Genomic DNA, 21,142 nt, shown 5'->3' with positions numbered 1-21,142 from the left:
GGAAGGAAGGAAGGAAGGAAGGAAGGAAGGAAGGAAGGAAGGAAGGAAGTTAGTTTACCCGTGACATACCTATGAACTTCCACAAAGATGTCCATAGGCCCTACAGATCCAAGGCAAATGCTGGAGGGGACTATCAGGCCAGAGAGGTGTGTCCTGACAGGGAGTTCTTTGAAAAGAAGGGCCAGAAATCTGGACCAGCCTGAGAAGTACAGGAAGGGTACTTGGAAGAAGGGTGCTTAAAAAATAGGACTCCAAACCCGGGCATGGTACACATACCTGTAATCCCAGAACTCAGGAGTAGAGGCAGGCAGATCTTTGTGAGTTCGAGGCCAGCCTGGTCTACAAAGCAAGTCCAGGACAGTCAAGGCTACACAGAGAAACTCTGTCTCAAAAAACAAAACAGGGAAGGTGTGACTCCAAGGCAGAATGAGTATTAGCAATTGGTCACTGCCTCCAGAGGCTCCAGACCACCCTAGGCCACTCCCCACTTCCTTCATCACAGCCACATACTTAGCAGATGCTAATGACTTGATCAGTTGCTATTCATTCAAATCGCTCAATAGTTAAGCTATAAAAGGGTGAGACACACACAAGCCTGGTTCACTACTGAACTCTAGCAGCCCTATGCCTGGCCGGGTACTAAATAAATGCGTCTTGCTTGTGGCACAAATAAGAACAGAAGCGGGGAAATTGGGTTGATAGGAGGGAGGAACTAGTGGTCATTTCTGGCCCTGTTCTATTTCTTCATACCCACTGCCTCCCTCTACCCAGACTCTTGAGCTCTCAGAGCTCCAGAAGACACCCCTACATGATGCACACCTGTATTGCAGAACACACGTGTGTGTGTGTGTGTGTGTGTGTGTGTGTGTGTGTGTGTGTGTGTGTGTGTGTGTTTACTGACAGGGTGCAGAGAGGCCAAGCCACAGCCTCTCTTCCCTAAGAGCCCACACCTCTCATTTACTATGAACCTCCTGGCACACAAATCAAAGGTTCAACCCAACACTTCAACCACCATACCAAGCGTAAGATGTTTACTAGGGCCAAAGGAAAAAGCAGCATCGCACCCTCTGGCTCCACAAAACTTGTACCAGAGTCAAACCCCTAAAATTAGTGTTCCAACTCCCCCACTAACAAAACCACTTGCTCCTGGCAAGTCAGGAGAAGCCACTTATCCATCCTAATCATGTGAGCCAGTATCAGCAGAGAGCAGAAGCAGCCAGAGTTTTGCTCTTGTCTGAAGCAACCGGAGTCAGAGGCATCAGCAAAGCTGAATCCTACCAATGTCCGTTGAAGTCTTCCAATTTTTGCTGGCCAAGTTGTTGGTGGTTGTGATGGCTCTTCTTGCTTGTCAACTTGACTGAACCTGGGATTAACTAAAATCCACAAATGGGGAGCACACAGTGAGGGCTTTTTTTTTTTTGAAGTAGGAAGATCCACTTCTAATCCAGATCTTGAGACTAGAAGACATACCTTTAATTTGGGGCTACACCTTCTGCTGGAAGCCTATATGAAGACATCTTTGCTTGCTTGCTCTTGCCTTGCCAGCAAGTCCATTCTTTTACTGTCATTAGAACCTACTTTGGCATTCCAGCATCTACTGTAGACCAGCTGAGATATCCAGCCTTGGAACTGAACAACTTCTGGATTCTTGAGCTTTGCATTCATAGCCAGCCACTACTGGATTACCCGGACCACATCCTGTAAGTCATTCTAATAATTCCCCGCACATATGTGTGTATTGTAATAAACTACACATATGTGTATGCACACGCAAAGAGAGAGATCCAATCTATAAAGTCTGCTACTCTAGGAAACCCTGGCTATTACAGTGGTCAAGATGAAACCAGAGGGCAGTGTTCCTAAATCAACGAGTGTCATCATTTGCCAGGGTGACTCCCTGACTAGAATGCTGTGGCCCCTTTTTTGGCTGATACGGTGTTGCTGTGAAGGCAGTGAAGGCACTTTGTGAATGTGATTGAAACATGATGAGTTGGACATTTTCAAAGACAAGACTTATGGGTCTTATCCCATAAAGCACACCTAATACTCTGAGGAAGAAATCCTGCCTGTGTACACCAATCGCAGCCCAGGCCACAGCTCCAACCTTCCTTCCTGAAAGCTTTTTCCTGGGGACATTGGCTTGCCGACCATCCCCCATAATTACCTGAATCAATTAGCCAGTAAGTAATTAGATGTTTTAATATATGCATGCATCAGATCATGATCAAGTAAGCATATCCATCACCTTAAACTTCTAATATCTCCATGGAGTTACATCCTCAGTCTTCTCTTTCAGCTCTTAAATATGCATTATATCGTTCATTATAGTGCCCTTACTCTGCATCCACGGCTTATTGCTCCAACCTAATACTGTAACTCTTGACCCTCCTCTCTCCTCCCCTAGTGTCATATCCAATAACGTGTCCATCAAAAGTAAAATTAGAAAAACAAAACAATAATAATTATTGGGAGATTGCTAGGACCCAGGAGCTGTTCTGGATGGCAGAGAGGCAAATAGGAGCCACTGTCTGTGCCTGTGACTATTGAGAGCCAGATCCCTGAGATGTCTCCCACATAACCTGAAACCCGGTCATCAGGAGCTGTGTTTGCCACAAGGCTTCTCAGATGCCTATGCAAGACCTGAATCACCCTCTCCAAGTTATCTTACTGGCAAGAATGCTAATGGTAACACAAATAAAGGTCCTTTCAGTTTTTTTGCAAGATGGGAGAGAGAGAGGAAGGAAGAGAGAGAGCACACTATGGGAATAGCAAGTTTCTAAGCAAAGGGGGAAAGACAGGATGGCAAAGGCAGTCCTCAAGCACGAAGATGTTCAGGAACATAGGCTGGAAAGCACAGAAGGCTGTGGAAGGGCACAAATGGGGCAGCCTATATACTTTCTTCTCTCCTGCCATGTCATTAAGTCTAGCTCAGATCTTTCAAACTCTGGCTCCAGCCACACACAACTACACAAGCTCTTTCCATTCATCTATGCAGATGGAGTGGAAGAAATATGCATCAAAGAGGATACTTTTAGCTCATGAAGAGGATTATTTTAGAAGTTACAAACTCGAGGAAGTTACGGTTTGGTTGTGAAAGTCCCCTACAGGCTCATGTGTTTGAACACTTGGCCCCCAGCTGTTGTAAAAAGTTATGGAACTTTTAGGAGGTGGGGTCTTGCTAGAAGGAATGAGTCACTTGCGGGGAAGAGCTTGAGGTGTGATAGCCCAGCTCCATTTCCTGTCCACACTCTGATTTTTACGCCTAGAAGCGACCTGACCAGCTACTGCAAGGCTACCTGCTGTCATACCGTTCCCTCAAACCATACGCTGGAATAAACCCTCCCACAAGTGGCTTCTTTTAAGGTATTTTGTTATAACGATGAGAAAATTAATGGAGAAGGTACCAATTGAAATTCCAAAAATTTGAAATGTGGGGGAAATAAGAAGAAAAACAACAGTTACAAACTATGACAGATAACAGGCTTTCGCAATTATCTGTTTGAAACCAGAGCCCTGGCAAGATTCCACATTGCAGACATGTAGGACGGAGCCTAAACTGACTTCACAGTGGGCTTCAGACATGTCTTGGTGCCTATGGAAGGCTATTGACATGGATTCTTCTAGAAGTACAATGAAGGACTAAGAAAGCTCAGGAGAAAATTGCTAATTTTATGAAGGAAAAAAAAGAACCAAGGCCCTAAGTCTGGATTCTGTATGACCTTCCTCTGCACTGATGGTGGGGTAACAAAGCATTCGTACTTGGTACTTCAGTGCCCTGAAGGGGAACCTTGTGAGAAGACGGAAGAGAATGTTTCATTAAAAAATATTTTCTGCCCAGCCCCAAACAGGGCATCTACATCTCCCCCCAAAGTCCAGGGAACACTGGGAAAGAGGGGATAGACAGACTGTAAGTGGCAGAAGACGGGGAGCAAGTGCTGGGGAATGCTGGGGAACACTCTTCCGTATAGGTCATGGACGTTACAACTATGACCACACAGCAGCTGTGGATAACTGCTCAAGACCGGTGCAAGTGCCTTCAGCACATCATCATGGCTAAGAGATGCTCCTGAGACCCTCCCCCTTTCTGAGGAGCTACTGGGAGCCGGTGGCTACCATGGTCACTTCTTGCAGTCTAATGAAGACCCAGAACCCTTGCGAGGAACGATACGGTTCCACATACAAAGAACATGAGACTACAAAGGAAATCAATTAAATTGAAATGCAGTTCTCAAAACTATCAGAAATATGCATGGTGCGGCCAGATACAGGTAGCCTGTTGGTCAAGGTCCAGCCAAGGGCGTAACATGACAAGTTTTAAGCACCAGTGAGTGTATCCACACCTGAGAGAGAGGCCACAGTCCAATGGGGCATGAAATGCCTTTGGTTTCTGCTAATTGGAGAAAACGCTGAACTTACAACCTTTTCTTTCAAAGGTCACTGATATTCTCCTCTTCAATTCTATCACCTTGACCGCTCTTGTGAATCTCAGACTTGAAGACCCTTATTTATAATCCATTCCCTCCCCTGCCTCTAGGAAAGTCCATACTTCACACCAGTAGATAAAATACTGTAAGTGTGTAAGTAGGTTTAAAATCTCACCCACGGCGGAAAATCCAAACTATCCTGCAGCCACCTAACCCAAGACCTGGAACATTTTAGTTCCCTAAACATTTTTTTCCAAATTTTTTCTATATTCACTTAGATTCCACTTAATTTTAATTTACAGTAAGGGGGAAAAATGAATTAAACTAGAGCGAATTCAATTTTACCTTTCCACTATAAAAAGTTTTAAAAAGCAAAGCATTTATATGAATGAGGTTACAGGAAGAACTTGAACCATTTTAAGAAAGCAAACTGTTTCTCGAGGCTTTAACCAGCCTCACAGGTACAACAGCCACACGTTGTGAGCTATAAGTCAGGGCACCAGATTTGACAAAGGACATTTTTGCCCTAGTTGACAAATTTACACTTTTTTTAAAAAAATCTGAAATTTATTACACTTGGGAGTAATGGAAATAATTTAGGAAACTGCTTGTACCAGAAGAGCAAAACTTTAACAAAAGAAATACATAATTTAGAACCAGTGTTTTGCGTTATCAGCTGAGTACTTGAAATTAGGACATCTCATAGAACACTGTGGCTGTTCGTGTCAGTTATGGAGACTGTAATGTAAGCATCCTAAGGAACCTGTCCCGCATTTCCTTAGGAATTTAAATTACGAAAGGTCTGTTCCCCCAGTCCATCACCACTCCTGTGAGCCTATGTTTCTGCATGAAATGAAATGCCCCTACCTAATGGTGAAGTGTGCCCTCCACCTCAGGAAAGATTTGTGCAAGTCCTGAGTCTGCCTGCCTCCAGGACCTTATTGCGGAATGGGGTCTTTGTAGATGTTCTGACGTCTCACCTTCTGGATATCACCCAAGGCGTCTTTATGAGAGAAAACAGGCAAACACAAGGAGGAGGCTGGTGAGCACAGAGGGAATGCTGGATGGGTGCCAGAGCCGTGAGCAGCCAGAGGGTGAAGGGGCCACCTTTCTGCGACCTCCAAAGCGACGCTGGCTCTGCCCGCATCCTGGTTTTGCATTTCCTCCACAACTGTGAAACTGTAAATTTCTGTTTCCTTAAACACACAGCTTCTGGTAACTTATTGTAGAATCCCTAGACAACTAATAGAAACAAGCAAATCCATTGTTCTTTTTCTTCATATTTTCTCATAGGTTACAGGCTGTGGTTTCATGGGCTTAACTCGGGATTTTAAAAGTCAAAGTATAAGCTTGAATTTCCCTACTCCTAAACCTTCATTTTCAATGGATTTTTTTATAAAACTTTACTTACAAACAAGCTTTTGGCCACAGACTGTTAGTTGCCAGTTGAGTTACTAAATATTGAATTTAGATATAATTTATCTTTTTAATTTTATTTTTATTAATTAGAATTCACTTTGTATTCCAGCTTAGTCCCTTCCCCCACCCCCTCCCAATTCCACTCTCCTTCCCTCTTCTTCTCCTATGCCCCTCTCCCAGTCCAATGATAGGGGAGGTCCTCCTCCCCTTCCATCTGACCCTAGTCTATCAGGTCTCATCAGGACTGGCTTCATTGTCTTCCTCTGTGGACTGGTAAGGCTGCTCCCACCTCAGGTAGAAGTGATCAAAGAGTCAGCCTATGAGTTCATATCAGAGACGGTCCCTGGTCTTATTACTAGAGAACTCTCTTGGACACTGAGCTGCCATGGGCTACGTCTGTGTGGGGATTCTAGGTTATCTCTGTGCATGGTCCTTGTTTGGAGTATCAGTCTCAGAAAAGATGTCTGGGCCCAGATTTTTTGGTTCTGTTGTTATTCTTCTAGAGCTCCTGTCCCCTCCAGGTCCTTCTTTCATAAGATATTCTGCACTCTTCTCAAAGTTTGGCTATGAGTTTCAGCATATGTTTTGATAGCCTACTAGGTAGAGTCTTTCAGAGGCTCTCTGTGATAGGCTCCTGTCCTCTTCCTTGTTTTCTCCCTCTTTCGATGTCCATCCCTTTTACCTTTCTGAATGAAGATTGAGCATCTAACCCAGGGTCCTCCTTCTTGATTAGCTTCCTTAGGTGTACAGATTTTAGTATGATTATCCTATATTATATGTCTAATATCCACTTATAAGTGAGTATGTACCATGTGTATTTATCTTAATTTCAGAATTTTTACTTTCGGCATCTTTAAGTTTGTACCCAAGGCATATGACTCACTCACATCCCTAGTCCCATGCCCAGATTCCTAAGATTTCCCACTGTGTTCACACTGAATTGTTCTCCCTCTGTCCAGCCTCCCCTCTGTGCTCTTCACCTCTGAGTGATAATGCTTGGTTTTTTGTGAGTAACAACTGATTGCTTCTCTGAATTTTAATAACAAAGCTGGTGTTTCTGGTAGAGAATTGAGGGAAGTGCCAATTACAGCTGATCCTACCCAGATGCCTACAGGCACACCCTAGACACCTCCTTGGAGGGTAAGAGTAGTGCCTTTGTTGGTATGCACATCCTTTGACATTCTCCTCCTGCACCTCTGCACCTTAGGCCATGCTTACCCTCTGGCTACCATATTGGGGACATTGCAAAAAAGATGGCCACTAGTTGAAGAGCAAGTCATCCTACACTGGCCCCTCTCTCATCACTAACATATTTGCTCCAAAGGACATCTTCCAAATGTATTTGACCTTGAGGTTTGGGGAGTTGTGTGTGTGTGCTATTTTTTAAACATAATTTAATGCAAGAGTCTGCTCATTGGCCCATCCCTCTCTTCATGGTTTTGGGTTTATTCAATAAAACCCCTTGTGGTTGTATTGAAGTGAGATGAAAGGAGTTCTGAGCCACAGTTCAAGTCATCAGTAAATCTGGATCTGCTACAATCTAGGATGAGCCTGTTTGTGTCTAGAACAGGCCCCCTTCCTACTTTTACTCTGTTTTCTTCATCTGTAAATAGAGTAACAATCTCCCCATTCTTTCTCACAGTGTTTCTGAGTCAAGAGTAAGTGCTCCAATAACTAGTTAGTCCAGTAAGCTCTACCCCAGCCTTATAGATGCATATTTGTCAGGGTGGAAGGGTGGTCACAGAACATGTTTGCAACCACAAATCACTGGTAGGTAGTGACAAGTGATAAATTATGGTATACTCTAGCAGTAAGTGATTTTGTTTTCATTCAAACAATAGTTGATTTGGAGAGAGAAACAGAGGCAGAGACGGTTCTAGTTTTAAACTAGCATATGCATGCATAGATATAATGCATGTAACTTTGGAGATATACTAAGAACTGTAAGGTCAAGGCAACTAGCCATCTGTGCAGCATTAGAAGAGATGGGTAGGAAGAGAAATGTTACTTCACATCATATAATTTTTAAGTGGTAGAGTAAGGTGAATATGATAGTGATTTTCAGGATTTTTAACAACAGCACAAAAAAAAAAAAAACCCTAAAGGAAATAAAATGTACTTAAGTGCTAGCTCTCCAGCTGCAATCGTGTACCAGAGGATCCATTTTTCATCCATATACATCCATTCACTTTACAGCAAGAATGTTTCATTCCCCCAGCACTGGGGATTAAGCCAGGCTATCATGCAAACTAGACAAGTACTCTATCATTGAGCTAGATCCCTGGTCTTCTTTTTAATTTTTGTTAAGAGAAGAGATTTTACTAGTTCGTCCAGGCTGGCCTTGAACTCACTTTGCAGCCTACATGGGCTTTAAACATGATCTGTCCTCCTAAGCATACAGAGTGGGATATCTGGGCTTATAAGTAAGCACCACCCAAAGGGAAGGATTCTTACCCACTAACTCTCCTCCCCCATGCACACACATACACACATACACACATTTTACACAGCTGGGCGGATTAACCTCATGGTGGTTAAAGTCTGAGCAATGACCCATCACCCACTCCGCTATGGCACCGAACGCTCTTCATTAGTCCACACTCCCCCTGCTGCCATCAAATCTGTCTCTCATCAGCTCATTCATTCATCTGATGAATACTTCAGAGATGTACACCGTGTGTTTTGCACCATACTTGGTTCCAGAAAGAGGAACCAGAAAAGATTTCTGTACTTAAGCCATTTGGAGTCTTCTGCACTGCTAATTAGCTGGCAGATTTAGAGATGTTGCCATTCTGTCCTAAATTCCATTTAATTAAGTCGTTCGAGCCCATGGTGTTGAATTCTTATTCAAATTATATTGTCTGTTGTACTCTCTGCATGTACTATGGTTTCAATTAAAAAAAAAAAATGTGTGTGAGTAGCCCAAAATCCATACACAGACACTATTAATTGAAACCACTGGGGACAGATCAAGAAGGAAATGGAACATGACTCAGGAAATACAGCATTTGAAAGGCGGAAGGGAAGAGAAGAGAAAGCCCCCTTCAGGCAGCCATAGCATGGATGGGGAAGGTGCACACCTAGAAACAAGGCTCACTCAGCCCTAGAACTGTTGGGAGCCCCTAGTGAATCTCCTCAGATCCCTTGTTTCACTGGTACACTGTGCGTGCCCCGAGAAGGAACTGACCTGCCAGGACCATACATCTGAGCCAACGTGCTCATGCTGAAAGTAGCACGGGAACCCTTCACAGCGCTCAGCACAGGCCCTGGGAGCACGCTGTCCCCGGGAGCAAATGCGAGTTCCAACACGGGAAGCTGAGCATGGTCGAGACGGCGAATCCAAAATTGTTTTGGAGAAAATGCATGGAGGGCACTGAGGGCGCTGACCTTGGAAAGTTCAGCTGTAGACAGCAATCCAGCTGTGTGGGCCTTCTCTTCCGTGGAAGTCAAGGGCATCCATAGGTTTGAGCAAAACACAAACTCTGCCTCTTGTTGTCATTGTTTAGCTAGGATTGGCTTGATTTGTGGAAAGAATTTAACTTTGAGCAAAGAAGATCTTTTAGAAGCTTAAAAAAAATAATCTCAGAATACAAAGAAAGAAGAAAATTCCCTAGGATTTTGTGTATTCTCTCTAGAGAGAAAACGTACACTCATTCTCATAACATCGTCCCCTCTTCAAAAGTTACATAAGGTTATGTATTCCTCTTCTCACATAAAAGTAAATTATGTACATTTCTGACAGTTTGATCATATAAAGAGCCAAAGAAGCGCCCCTGACCTTCATCTGGAAGTAAGCACACTCAACTGTGATGGTGGATCTTGATTACCAACTTGACACACCTGGGAGGAATCACCGGCATCACTTTGGCCCATGAGCACGTCTGGGGAATATTTTCTTGATTGCTAATTGATTCTGGGGGACCCAGCACACAGTGAGCAGCCCTCCCCCCGCCCCAGTGCCGGTGGGAGCTGAGTGTGAGCCCGGGAATGGGAACAACACAATAAGCAGTGTTCCTCCACGGCCTCTGCTTCAGTTCCTGCCCCAGGTTCCTGCCTTGCGCTCCTGCCCTGGCTTCCCTCAGTGATGGACTAAATAAATTGTTTCCAGCCCAAGTTGCTTTGGGTCATGGTATTTTATTATAGCAATGGGAAACCAAAGAAGAACATTAACATTTGGGGATATCTTTGTGTTGATTTTGTACTTTTTAAAATAACTTTGTCGCTTTTTTTTTTGTTTGTTTGTTTCATACAAAACTACAAAAATCATCTTGTTTTATCTCACACTCCAAGAGACCATCAGTGGAAGATTTATCACACACACCTAAAACTGTAACCTCAAAATTGGCAATTATCATTATCATATACAAAATTATCAATTATCATATACAAAATGCTGTAATAAGTGTCTTTATGTATGAAGTTTGCTGCTATTTGAGTATTCCCTTAGTGCATCCATAAACTGAAAATTCTTAAACAGTGCGGACATGTTTAAGGTCATCCATACATCTGGTCTGGTTGAGTTCTACTTTTTATTATTTAATACATGAAAAAAGCATACAATTTGGGGATTGGAAACAAGTAGAGATTTTATTGAATAAAAGTAGTTTCTTCTATTTTAATAGTCTTTTGTTAGTTAGTAAATATTCCCCATGTTAAGAAAAGAAAAATCTCCATAAAATTAGTTCACAGCGGGGGAGGGGTTTATCTCTCACTCCGTGGCTACACTTAGCACCCCCATGTCCTTCCATCTTCCCATCAGTATCACGCCCTTTCTTTTCTCAGAGGCCATCCCAGCTTCTCCCATTCTGGGATTTACGGAGGGAAATTCCACTAATCATTTCCTAGCACAGGACCCAAGTGCCCATCCTGAGGCTTCTTCTGTGTCCTTGTCAAGGCTTTGGAAAGTACAGTTTTGCAACAAAAAAGATTAATGGTGCTTTCTTGATCCACATGGCCTGTGCGTTTCCGAATTGTCTTCCTGTGGGTTCCATCCCCGCCCCGTGTCTTGCAGCTGCAGGAGACTGCCCTTTGTTTCTCCCAGAGCTCATACTCTGTGGTCACCACCCTCCAGGGCAGTCACAGCCCCTTCCTCTCCCTTCTGCTGGGCATCGTTCGGCTCTGGGCCTCCTTGCTCTCGCACTGGGCTACCAACCCAGGCACCCACAGCTCCGAGCTGCCCTCCCTTCGGTCTCTCTGACACACTGCAGTGACATCAAGCCTTCCCACGGTGGAATTTATAACATCTCACAACATCACTCAGTGACACCAATTCTTTGTCACCTCCATGGGGACAAAGGCATACTTTGCAATGGTTTAATAGAAAACAAAATCATGTGCTTTTGCAACATGAAGCCCCGTGGGATCTGCAGGGTGGGTTCTTCTCCTTTTGCACTAACCCAGACACAGAGAAAGCTGAATGTTTTAAAGAATTCCCTGAGGGCTCCCTGGAAGAGGTCGGGTAGTTTTCCATGCAAACAGTCTCTCAGAATTGGCAAAACATGAGTCAGGTTGGGAGAAGAAGGAACTCTCCACACATGCCTGATCTACCTTCTCAAAATATCTGTGTGCTAAGGTAAGCAGACATTAAAAAAAAAAAAAAAAAAAAAAAAAAGGAATTGAAAAACAGGGCTGGGCTCCAGGTAACTCTGCCTTTCTCCTTTGAAATGTTTCCTGGAAGAAAAGCCAGGCTAGGACCCTCATGACTCGCAGAGCAGAGCAGAGAGCTCATATCCGAAAGTGACTCCGTGGGGCCTTGCCTTCTCCTCCCACAACCTCCGGACTCTGCTGCATGTTTGGGGAGCCGAAGCCCGGTCTCAGCCCCTCTGCTACTCCTTGACCTAAATCCTGTCTCCTATCACTGTGGGCAGTCTCGTACACTCGGCATACACATGCAGCTGCTGTAGGAACCGTGGGTACCATCACCTCACAGTTCAAGAGGCCCAAACAAGACACAGGTGTTGGCATTCTCCCTGGAAATTAGAAGAAGGAAACATCTGAATCTGGCTGGGCTGAAGCTGACATGCCTTTCCAATGAAAAGCACAGGTGACAAAGAGCCCATACAAGGACCATTTTTATTTTATTAACGTGTGGAGGGGTGGAGTGTGCACGCATGTGTGTGTGTGTGTGTGTGTGTGTGTGTGTGTGCGCGCGCGCGCGTGCTGGCATGGGTGCTCAGTTCATATGTGAAAATCAAAGGGCATATTTTGGGAGTCAGTGTTCTCCTTCCACTGTGGGTTCTCAGGATCAAACTCAGGCCATCAAGCTTCTGTGGCAAATGCTTTTACCCGTTAAGATCAAACACACTTCTACTCAAAATGTCTTCTCGGTTCATTCCCTATCATCTATCTGAAGGAAGGAACCAAGAGTGTGGTGCCTCAGGGAAGCAGGGACTTAGGCCAGGTTCAGGCTCCAGTAGCAATTCAGTGAACATTGCCAGCAAGGAATGTTTAACATTATGCCCCACAGCCCACGACTGAAGTTAAAATATTCAATATGATATAAAAAAAATTGTAAGAGACTAAGAGTTGAAACTATGAAAATAATATTTCATGCTAGCAGCTCACGGTCTGCTCAGAGAGCAATGGACTTTATGACTGATTCTTAAATAAAGATCAAAGCAAAGCTAACAGACTGAAATCTTAGAAAACACTAGCTCAAAATATGTCATGTGTGTATAGTTTTAGGCCCCCAAGTAAAATATGTCCCTGAAAGTCTGTTTTTAATGACACTTCCAACCTCATTCAGAAATACCTTCACTCTACAAGACAGACACCAGGAGTGAACATCTCTAAAAGTAAAGTCACTCTTCTCTCTCCCCTACCACCCGCCACCCCAGAGAAAGGGCAGTACAAATGCCGAGTCCCCAAGATGGCATCCAGATGTCATATCCCAGCCAGCAGTCAGGGCTCTGCCCCCTCTGGCAGCTGGTCTCCTTTGCAACCTTATCCAGCACTCCTCCACCCACCCTCTGCTCCAAGTAGACTGCTATTTCCTCTCTCTTCTCCACCTCACGTGCCCAGCCAGGTCTCTGTGGGTCCTTGTGGCCTAAGTCAGCTCCAATAACAACAACTGATCATGCCCTCCCTTCTGCATGTTGGAGTCCTTCCTAGCTCCAAAGTTTAGCTCAAGCACCATGATCTTCCAAGTGCAGGCCATTTCTTGTATAATATTCCAGAAACAAGTGCCTTTGACACCTTTCCATCTCCACTTCTTTCTCGAGTGTATGTAGTTCTTTCTCTCTGTCTGTGTCTCTGTCTACCTGTCTGTCTGTCTGTGTGTCTCTCTCTTTCCATCTCCTTTCCACCCATGAATAGGTTACCTGGGATTGTCTCTCACTTACCTAGCTCTACTTCTTTCCCTTCCAACCATCTCCACAATTCTTTGAACCTTTCAGACACTTGGTAACCATCATCCCCATTTTATTTGGTAAAAATATCATCCAAAGCTCTTGAATCTCAGCAACGAAAGAGCTTGCTTATAAACCTGCAGCTGCCAGCGCTTTGCTTATGTTGCCAACATCTGTCCCAAGCTGATGCTTTTCGGAGCATCGCTGGAGCTCAGAAATGTCTATGTCAACCTGGGTGTGTTTTACCTCCATTTCCCTCTAACAGAACTGTTCTCCTCCATTTCTAGTGAGTCCCCTCACTCTCTGGGGGCACGCTTAACAGTAGCTGAGTGTCCTCTAATTAATTACTTATCCCAATCCCACCTTTTCTACAATAATCCTGAAACAGACCTTCATCCACGTGACCACAGTACTTCATTTATCTCCGCTGTAGCTTGCTCGGTAGTCAGCAGATGGCTCCCAGAGTTCTCTCAACTCAACCTTCACTTATTCCCACCTCCAACGCCCCAGGCAGTACTGTCTTCATGTCCCAGAGTACATGTCCTCCAGGATACATGGTACCACTGTCTCCCATCCCAGATGAATCGGAAACAGACCATGCCTAGGTCACTGTGATGGGAAAGAAGGTTCAAGTCGTGAAGGAAAATTAAGTTGAAAACTCAAGAAGAAATTCTTGTTGGCGGTGTCCTCAACCAGAAATGGCATTACTGTTTCAGTCTGCTTAGATTACTGCTTAACAGTAATCGTTTTCCTGTTTTCTTATGAGTTAGAAGACCAAAGAATCTGCATCCAAACTGAAACATGCAGGAAAAAGAGTTGTCAGTAGGTCATCTGGGGTGCAAGGCTTAACCTGTGTGGCTGCCTGTTTTTTGACAGTCTTGCGTAGTGGGTTCTGACAGCTGAAGTTAACTATAGCCTTGGGTGACTAAACTCTTTGAGCCCTGCTTGCTTATGTGGTTAAAGGATACGTTTCGTGGCACAGAGCCTGGTCCCTAGTGAATATGAGAGCTTCCAGCAAGACATGGTCAATTGCTACAGAACCTGAGCTTGGGGATGAAGATATAATTGGCCAACTTGTCTTCCTCTCACTTCCCCTTTCTCTTCCTCTCTCTGCTCACTTTCTCCCCATGTTTTTTCATCTTCTTCTCTGTCCTTTCTCCTGATTCTAGATTTCCCACTCTATTATGCGTGCGTGCGCACACGCACACACACACACACACACACACACACACACACACACACACTCCCCAATAGCTCTCCTATTGTTTGTGGAAGCTCAGAAGAACTGGAATTGTTGACAAAAAGCACTTTTACCTGGAGTAACCAACCAACATACTTGAGATGGTTTCCAGGAACAACACCATGAAAGTGATGGCGGCGGCAGAGTGGAGTGGGGTAGACGCGTGACCCAAACCACGCCACCCGGACTATATTTAGCGCGTGCCTTACATATTGAAATGATGGCTCCTTGAAATAGTTATCTCATATTGGGGGCAGAAGAAGCAAGACTACAGTCATAGTCCCTCAAAGGTAGAGCAGAGTGGTTCATAGATAAATAATGCTTGACAATCTAATGGAATAAAGAAAGCCTGTAGTGACTTCTGATTAGCACAGCTATAATTATTCATTCTGAAATGTCCTCTGTGAAGGCACTGGTCAAGAGTTTGTCAAAGGGAAGAAGAAAAGGAAAGAGAGTAGGAGGGAGACTAATAAGTCAATCTGTGGGAAGAATTCATTAAACTATGACTTATCACCATAAGGGGGGGGGAGGCATACTGAACTTTTCCTGTGCCCAGGAATCAATCGTCTCACAATTACACATGATTTGCTCAACAATATTCTAGAAAGTGTATGGGAAATGCAAAGCAAGTCAGGACGCCTCACTGGGCAGCCTCCATGTGCCAAATGAAGATACAGGAATTAAGGGGATAGCGCATCTTGGTTTAGTGAGCTCTAGAATAGGAAGGTCTCAACCATGTCTAAGACAAAGCGGTGAGTCTTCACTGAGCATCCCTCATGTGCCACGTGAAGATACAGGCATGAAAGAGATGGTACTTCTTGGTGCAATGAGCACCAGAATAGGAAGGTGTCAGAACCAGGTCTAAGACCAGACTCTGAGTCTTCCCTGAGCATCCTTCATGCGCCAGCCCCTGTGCTAGACCCAGAAATACAGCTGTAGGCAGGAGAGACATGTGATTGTGATATCAGTGAGCTCTGTACTAGAAAGGTCTTGATTTATGAAGCTGCCAAGGTGCTAGACTCACTGGTGAGATCTGCCCTGCCCAAAGTGTGATGTGAGAAGTCTCGCCAGCCAGAAGTTACCTCTGGCAGACATATGGGAAAACTGGTAAAAATCTCTGCATGCAGCATGCTTCTCTTTTTGCTGAGTCCTGGCTCTGCGTACAAACCTGCCCTGGCTCCGAGGTTAGGTGTTATGGTTATTTATGCCTCTAAAACTGTGTTACCGATCGCTGAGCTAGATCCCAGTTTTGGCAGTTCTCAGTATTGTTTTCTCGTAAGTCATTTCAAATTATTGTTGATAGAAAGAAACTTATAAAAGTTAATGAGATTGCAATATTAGAAAACACACCCAGGAATCCAACATTCCCATGGGTGTTGGGAATTAACCAAGACAGATGAGTTTCAATGTGAGCCACACCCTGATTGCCACTACTTCCGGTGTCATGAGGCAACAGAGTTCCAGTGCCTGACTACTTACATCAATGGATGCAGGACATTCTCTGTAGAACGGAATCCTCCAAGACAGAAGGCCCTTGCTCCTCTGCTATTATTTCAGCTTCTTTAAAGGAATTCAAGCAACAAGCCTCAGAACTTTCTGGAACATCGAGTGTCAGGCCACTTGTAGATTTCCCTTGATGGGAGGAGGGAAGGAAAAGCAATATTTTATTGCAAAGTTTCGCTTCATTCACATTTTTTTTTCCTTCTTAGCAACCTCATCCACACTACACAAAGCTTCCAAGCACCCCAGGCTCTGATGGGACTGGACAAGTCCCAGAGAACCTCAGGGATGTTTCCTTTCTATCTCCTGATATTGACTAATTTATAGATTTAAACACAGCCTTTTAAATTTATTATATATTCCTTGGTGACAATTATGTTAAGAGAAATATTAACTACTGTGAAAAAGAATTTTTCCCAGAAAATTTTGTGAGAAGAACAACATCATTTTACATTTTTTAATATCCCAAACATCTGGCTTCATGAAAAACAGCTGGATTATCATATCTGTTTCTGGATTCAATTTGTTACAGTATCACATGTCAGTTAACCTTTGGAAAGCTCCTCCGTGTACTCACAGGAGAATAAGGGGAGGGGGAGAGAAAGCAAGAGACATCTTGGCACTATCATGAAAATAACTTTATCACGTGGATCTTCCAAGTGAGCCTGGAGGACTTGAAGGGATCCAATATAGCATCCCATGTGGTGAGCAGTCTCACACACACCTCAGACCATCATCCTCTCTGCCTTATCAGAATGGCTTATCTGTTCTGAGTCATTTTCTAGAAATACTCTACATGTGTTTGTGTGTGTGTGTGTGTGTGTGTGTGTGTGTGTGTGTGTGTGTTTGCTCTGCTTGCTATAAATGTATAGATTTAAGTTTAAGTTTATAAGGTCAAATGGCAGCAAACTGTGCCTTTCACTTGGTTCCTCTGTTTTACAAGTTGGGGCAAGTTCTAAGTCAGCCTCATTTGTAGCTGCCTCCCTTTCCACTGAACTCTTGTGTCCCACTAGATGGATATGACCACATGTATACACACACACAGAGAGAGAGAGAGAGAGAGAGAGAGAGAGAGAGCCCTGTGTGTTGTCCTACACTTCCAGTGGGTTACAGAATGACTACATAAGTGTCATTTCCTAGTAGGCACAGAATGGCCACACAAAGTAAGAACAGATGCTGTGTAGCTAAAGACAGTTTTCTCCATCTTCTGGTTTCCTAACAAATCACATAGCTGAACTCTCTCAACCCTGAGAAACAGCTCATCTTTGCCTTAGATCCCTGTCATTCCACAGCAGGGCTCACTACTGGGGAAACATGCCTGAGGATCAGGGGACATGTGCACAGAGCAGTTTACAAACAGCAGCCTCTCTTGAGACATACTCTCCCGTCAACATCCTGTTGACATGAGGGGAGTGCCAGGTCCTGCTTCTGAAAGCCATTCCCCTGCAGTGTGGAGGTGGCAAATGGGTAATCCTGTTGGCTCACCACTTCCCTGATGTAGAAGCTAAAGGGGAAACAACTCATACAATTAACTGGGTTTACACTGAATCCCTCAGATATTAAACTCTGCAAACATCAGCAGTGCAGATACGAAGATAAAACACCATGCCATCATTCCTAGCAGCCTAGGGACTTCCTTTCATCTTCTAGGGATCTCAACTCAGGGAAATGGCATCAAAGAATGTCAGGCCAAGCCAGTATGGAACAGAGTTTGGTCTTTATTGAAGGTATCATGATACAGATTTCAAGCACAAGGATGGAGAGGAAGAATAGCACTTCCAAAGAAAGTTAAGACCCAGCAGAGACCACAGCCATGGACTTCTCTAAGCCAGAGTCCCACTTCCTTGTCTTTACAGTACTCATGTTCAAGATTTAGCAGTTCTTAAGCTATTCTCTCCAAAGACTTGCCAAGAAACCTAAATGAGACTATGATGGTTCCTGAGGGGCACCTGACAGGACTGAGGATTAGTTGATGGAGAAGGAAAGCATTGTTTGAGCTAACTCTTGAGCTACAACTAGGATTTCATCAGGTAAAAAGAATAAGGGGAGCAATCTGGATAGACAAGTTATGGGGTTGGAAGCCAGAAACATGTAAGCAACAGGGAGACAGCTGGAAGATGGTTGAGGTGAGGAAGCAGGGCTGGGAATGCTGGCAGCCTGGGGAGTTCAAGCAAAGGCTGTGGGAAGCTCTGTGGGGCTGAATCTGGCATGTGAGAGACTTTAAAAAGGGAGACAGGGGGCGTAATAACCAGACAGAGCCTGACCTGTGCTAAGGACAAGCATCAGAGGCAAGAAATAATGTAGAGCATAATAATAATGTAGACATGGTTGAGAGCGGGCCCGTGAGTAGAACAGGAGGGGGGAAGGAAAAAGTCCTATGAGCCTGACCTCCTAGCCTTCATGAGATCAGGAACACATCCTTACTTTTGTGGGGGTTTTTTTGGGGGGGGGGGGGTGTTTGCTTGGTTTTTTTTTGTTTCTTTGTCTGTTTGTTTGTTTTTTCAAGACAGGGTTTCTCTGTCTTGGTTTCTCTTGGCTATCCTGGACTCAAATTTTAGACCAGGCTGGTCTCAAACTCACAGCGATCCTCCTGCCTCTCCCTCCCTGAGTGCTGGGATTAAAAGCCTGTACAACCATGTCTGGCTAATATCCTTACTCTTTTGAGGCTTGGAACACCAAAGGAAGAATTTGTTCATCAAGAACAATTGAACGTAAAGAGTTTGGTTTCCTATGAAGACCTGTAAAGAGGCAGACTGAACCTGGCATCCAAGTGAGTACAAAGCTATCCACACATGGATTAATCAACCACCTGAGGCAGGGACAGACACTTGAAATGGTTGAGGAGACCTAAGGAGGAGGAGACCATGAACAGTCTTGGGGTCCACTTGTGCTGGGTAAGGAGACTACCTCCGTGTCCTTCAGGTCTTTCACGGAAGACTTGGAACCACTGAAAAACGGTTCTTCCTCACAAAACAGCAGGGCCTCTGCCCCAACACAACTTCCTTATTTTTGCAGATGAAGAACCCAGAACCCAGAAAGCTGACTTACCCTAGGTCACACAAGAACCAGAACCAAGACAATGTGAGCGACCACTGGGAATCGGAATTGCCTTAGATCGAGGCTGTTGTCCCAAGCATCACATGGCACGGGGGCGTGAGAGATGCCTGAGAACAAGCTACAGACCTCCTTTGTCTCTGCCGTCACAGTCAGCAGTGTCAGGCGGGACCTACCATATAATCAGCTCGGGGGTTCAAACCACATCTTACTCATCATCTTGTCATTGTCCCTACTACCTCCCCTTCCTGTTTCCACTACCAGTTATTACGGAGCAGAAAAATCACAGATCACTTCCCTCTTCTGCATATACACATGATCTCAGACTTCTGGACTTGAAACGGGCTTAAGAAGTCATCTAATATTTAGAAAAGAAAAAAAAAATCTACAGAAACTGGGTTTGAGAGGTGGAGAGCAGCCAGAGACTTGCCCCAGATTGTCAGTTAGTAGGTTCCAGACCCAAATTCCAGCCTCTTGTTTCTCTCCGTGACACTACAAACGTGTAAGAAGCTTATTTCTCAGATGGAGTCTAGAGCGCCTAATTTCTCCAGACGTATGTTGCGCATTGTTTCTCTCCTTGAGGTGTCCCTTCCAAAAAGAGCCCGTGGTTCAGTAAGCTACAGCCTACCCCCTATATGTAACATTCTGTGGAGTGGGGGTATAATGTTCACATATGTGTTTACATTCGTGTGCACATGTGTGCAGGGGCACGTAGAGGCCAGAGGTCAGTATTTAGCTGTCTTGCTTAATCATTCTCCTCCCTGTCTTTGAGACAATCACTGAATCTGGAACGAACTGACTTGGCTACACTGGCTGAAGCAGACTGCAGGGATTCTGTCTCTGCCTCCCCAGTGCTGGGATTACAGGCATCTGCCACCAGGACTAGCTTTTTATCTGGGTGTTGGGAAGCCACCTCGGGCTGTCATGTTTTCACACCAGCGCTCTGCCAGCTGAGCCATCTCCCCAGCCCGGAGGCAACCCTTTTGTTACCATATGAAAAGAAAGAAACCTGTCTAATTCCCTCACGGTATTTTCCAAATTCACTTGACCACACAACTCTCCACTTCCTCCCCAACCCGACTGCTCCTAACCTGTCACAGATTCCCAAAGGCTGTGCTTCGGGGAACCTCATTAACAAGAATTCCTTTTTATATCCCAAGTAAAATGTCCCCATGGAGTGGTCTTCCTTGTGGGTACCTAGTCGGGAAGCCATGAGACACAAGGGAAGGAAAAAAGAAAGACTGAGTAGTGGCCATCGGCTCCAGAGCCATGTGCACTGACAGTAGCAAAGGGTGAGGCGGCCATGAGGTCACCTGGAAATCTGATCCTAGGCTGAAGACTCTTGACTACACCCACGACCTCTCATGTACTCCCTGTCAGCTAACGGGAGAGTTTCCCTCTGCTCTCTGTTAGAGAGACACTAGCAGGTCCTACTACATCTGCCGTAGGTTTTCACCACCCTGACCTTAAGCCTCTGGTCTGTGCCTGCACCTCTGAAGGAAGCTTTCTAATGAATGTCCCCACCTGACTCCTTCTCCCCCCGCAGTTCCCCTTCCAAGTTGCTGGCCTGTTAATCTTCTTAAGACAACATTTGCTTTCAGAGAAAGGAAATGTTTCAAACTCAGCAACAACCCAGGTCCCTCGCTGATGTCCTAAGTCACAACTGTGCAACGCAGTGGCACCCCACGCTCCCCCAACACGTGCCTCGGCACCACCTTGGGCTCATCTTCCGATGACACCCTGGCCACCCACACAGTGTGACACACTGCTGAGCTCTGCACTTCTGCTCTGTTTCTGCCTCTCCATTCTCTCCCAGTTCTTACCTTCCAGCCTCAGTGCTGAGGTAGACAAACACTTCACCTACCCCACTCTCACAGACATGGAGGTCTCCACTCGCACTTCTTGGTCTTTTGACTGACTCTTGTATTTCTTGACTCACACTAAGCTTGGGAAGGGGAAGCACGCGTTATGAAGCATACTTAGAAAGTACCCGGAAATTTCTCTTGATGGATAAAAGAAAGAATCCATACTCGTGTCATGACTCTAAAGGCAAGCAGACAGCTTCAAGCTTACGGAACTTCAAGTCAAGAACGAGGAAAACGACCCTCTTTGGAGGACTCAGAGGCATTTAGAATAGATCTTTCCAGTTTGAAAATAGT

At 44.8% G+C, this 21,142-nt stretch overlaps 1 protein-coding gene across 1 annotated transcript in view; it reads right to left on the bottom strand.

Moving 5' to 3' along the window:
- Positions 1-21,142, bottom strand: part of Ddr2 (discoidin domain receptor tyrosine kinase 2) — a 127,732-nt gene that overhangs the window by 93,188 nt on the left and 13,402 nt on the right. The window contains exon 2 of the mRNA XM_055624500.1: positions 15,909-16,061. The gene's annotated coding sequence lies outside the window, so the exon portion shown is untranslated. The remainder of the gene's footprint in view (positions 1-15,908; positions 16,062-21,142) is intronic.

The sequence above is a fragment of the Psammomys obesus genome, unplaced genomic scaffold, assembly GCF_907164565.1.
Source record: "Psammomys obesus unplaced genomic scaffold, mPsaObe1.curated_primary_1811, whole genome shotgun sequence".
NCBI lineage: Eukaryota > Metazoa > Chordata > Mammalia > Rodentia > Muridae > Psammomys > Psammomys obesus.
The sequence above is the reverse complement of the archived record's forward strand: the minus strand, read 5'-3'. Positions and strand labels throughout refer to the sequence as shown.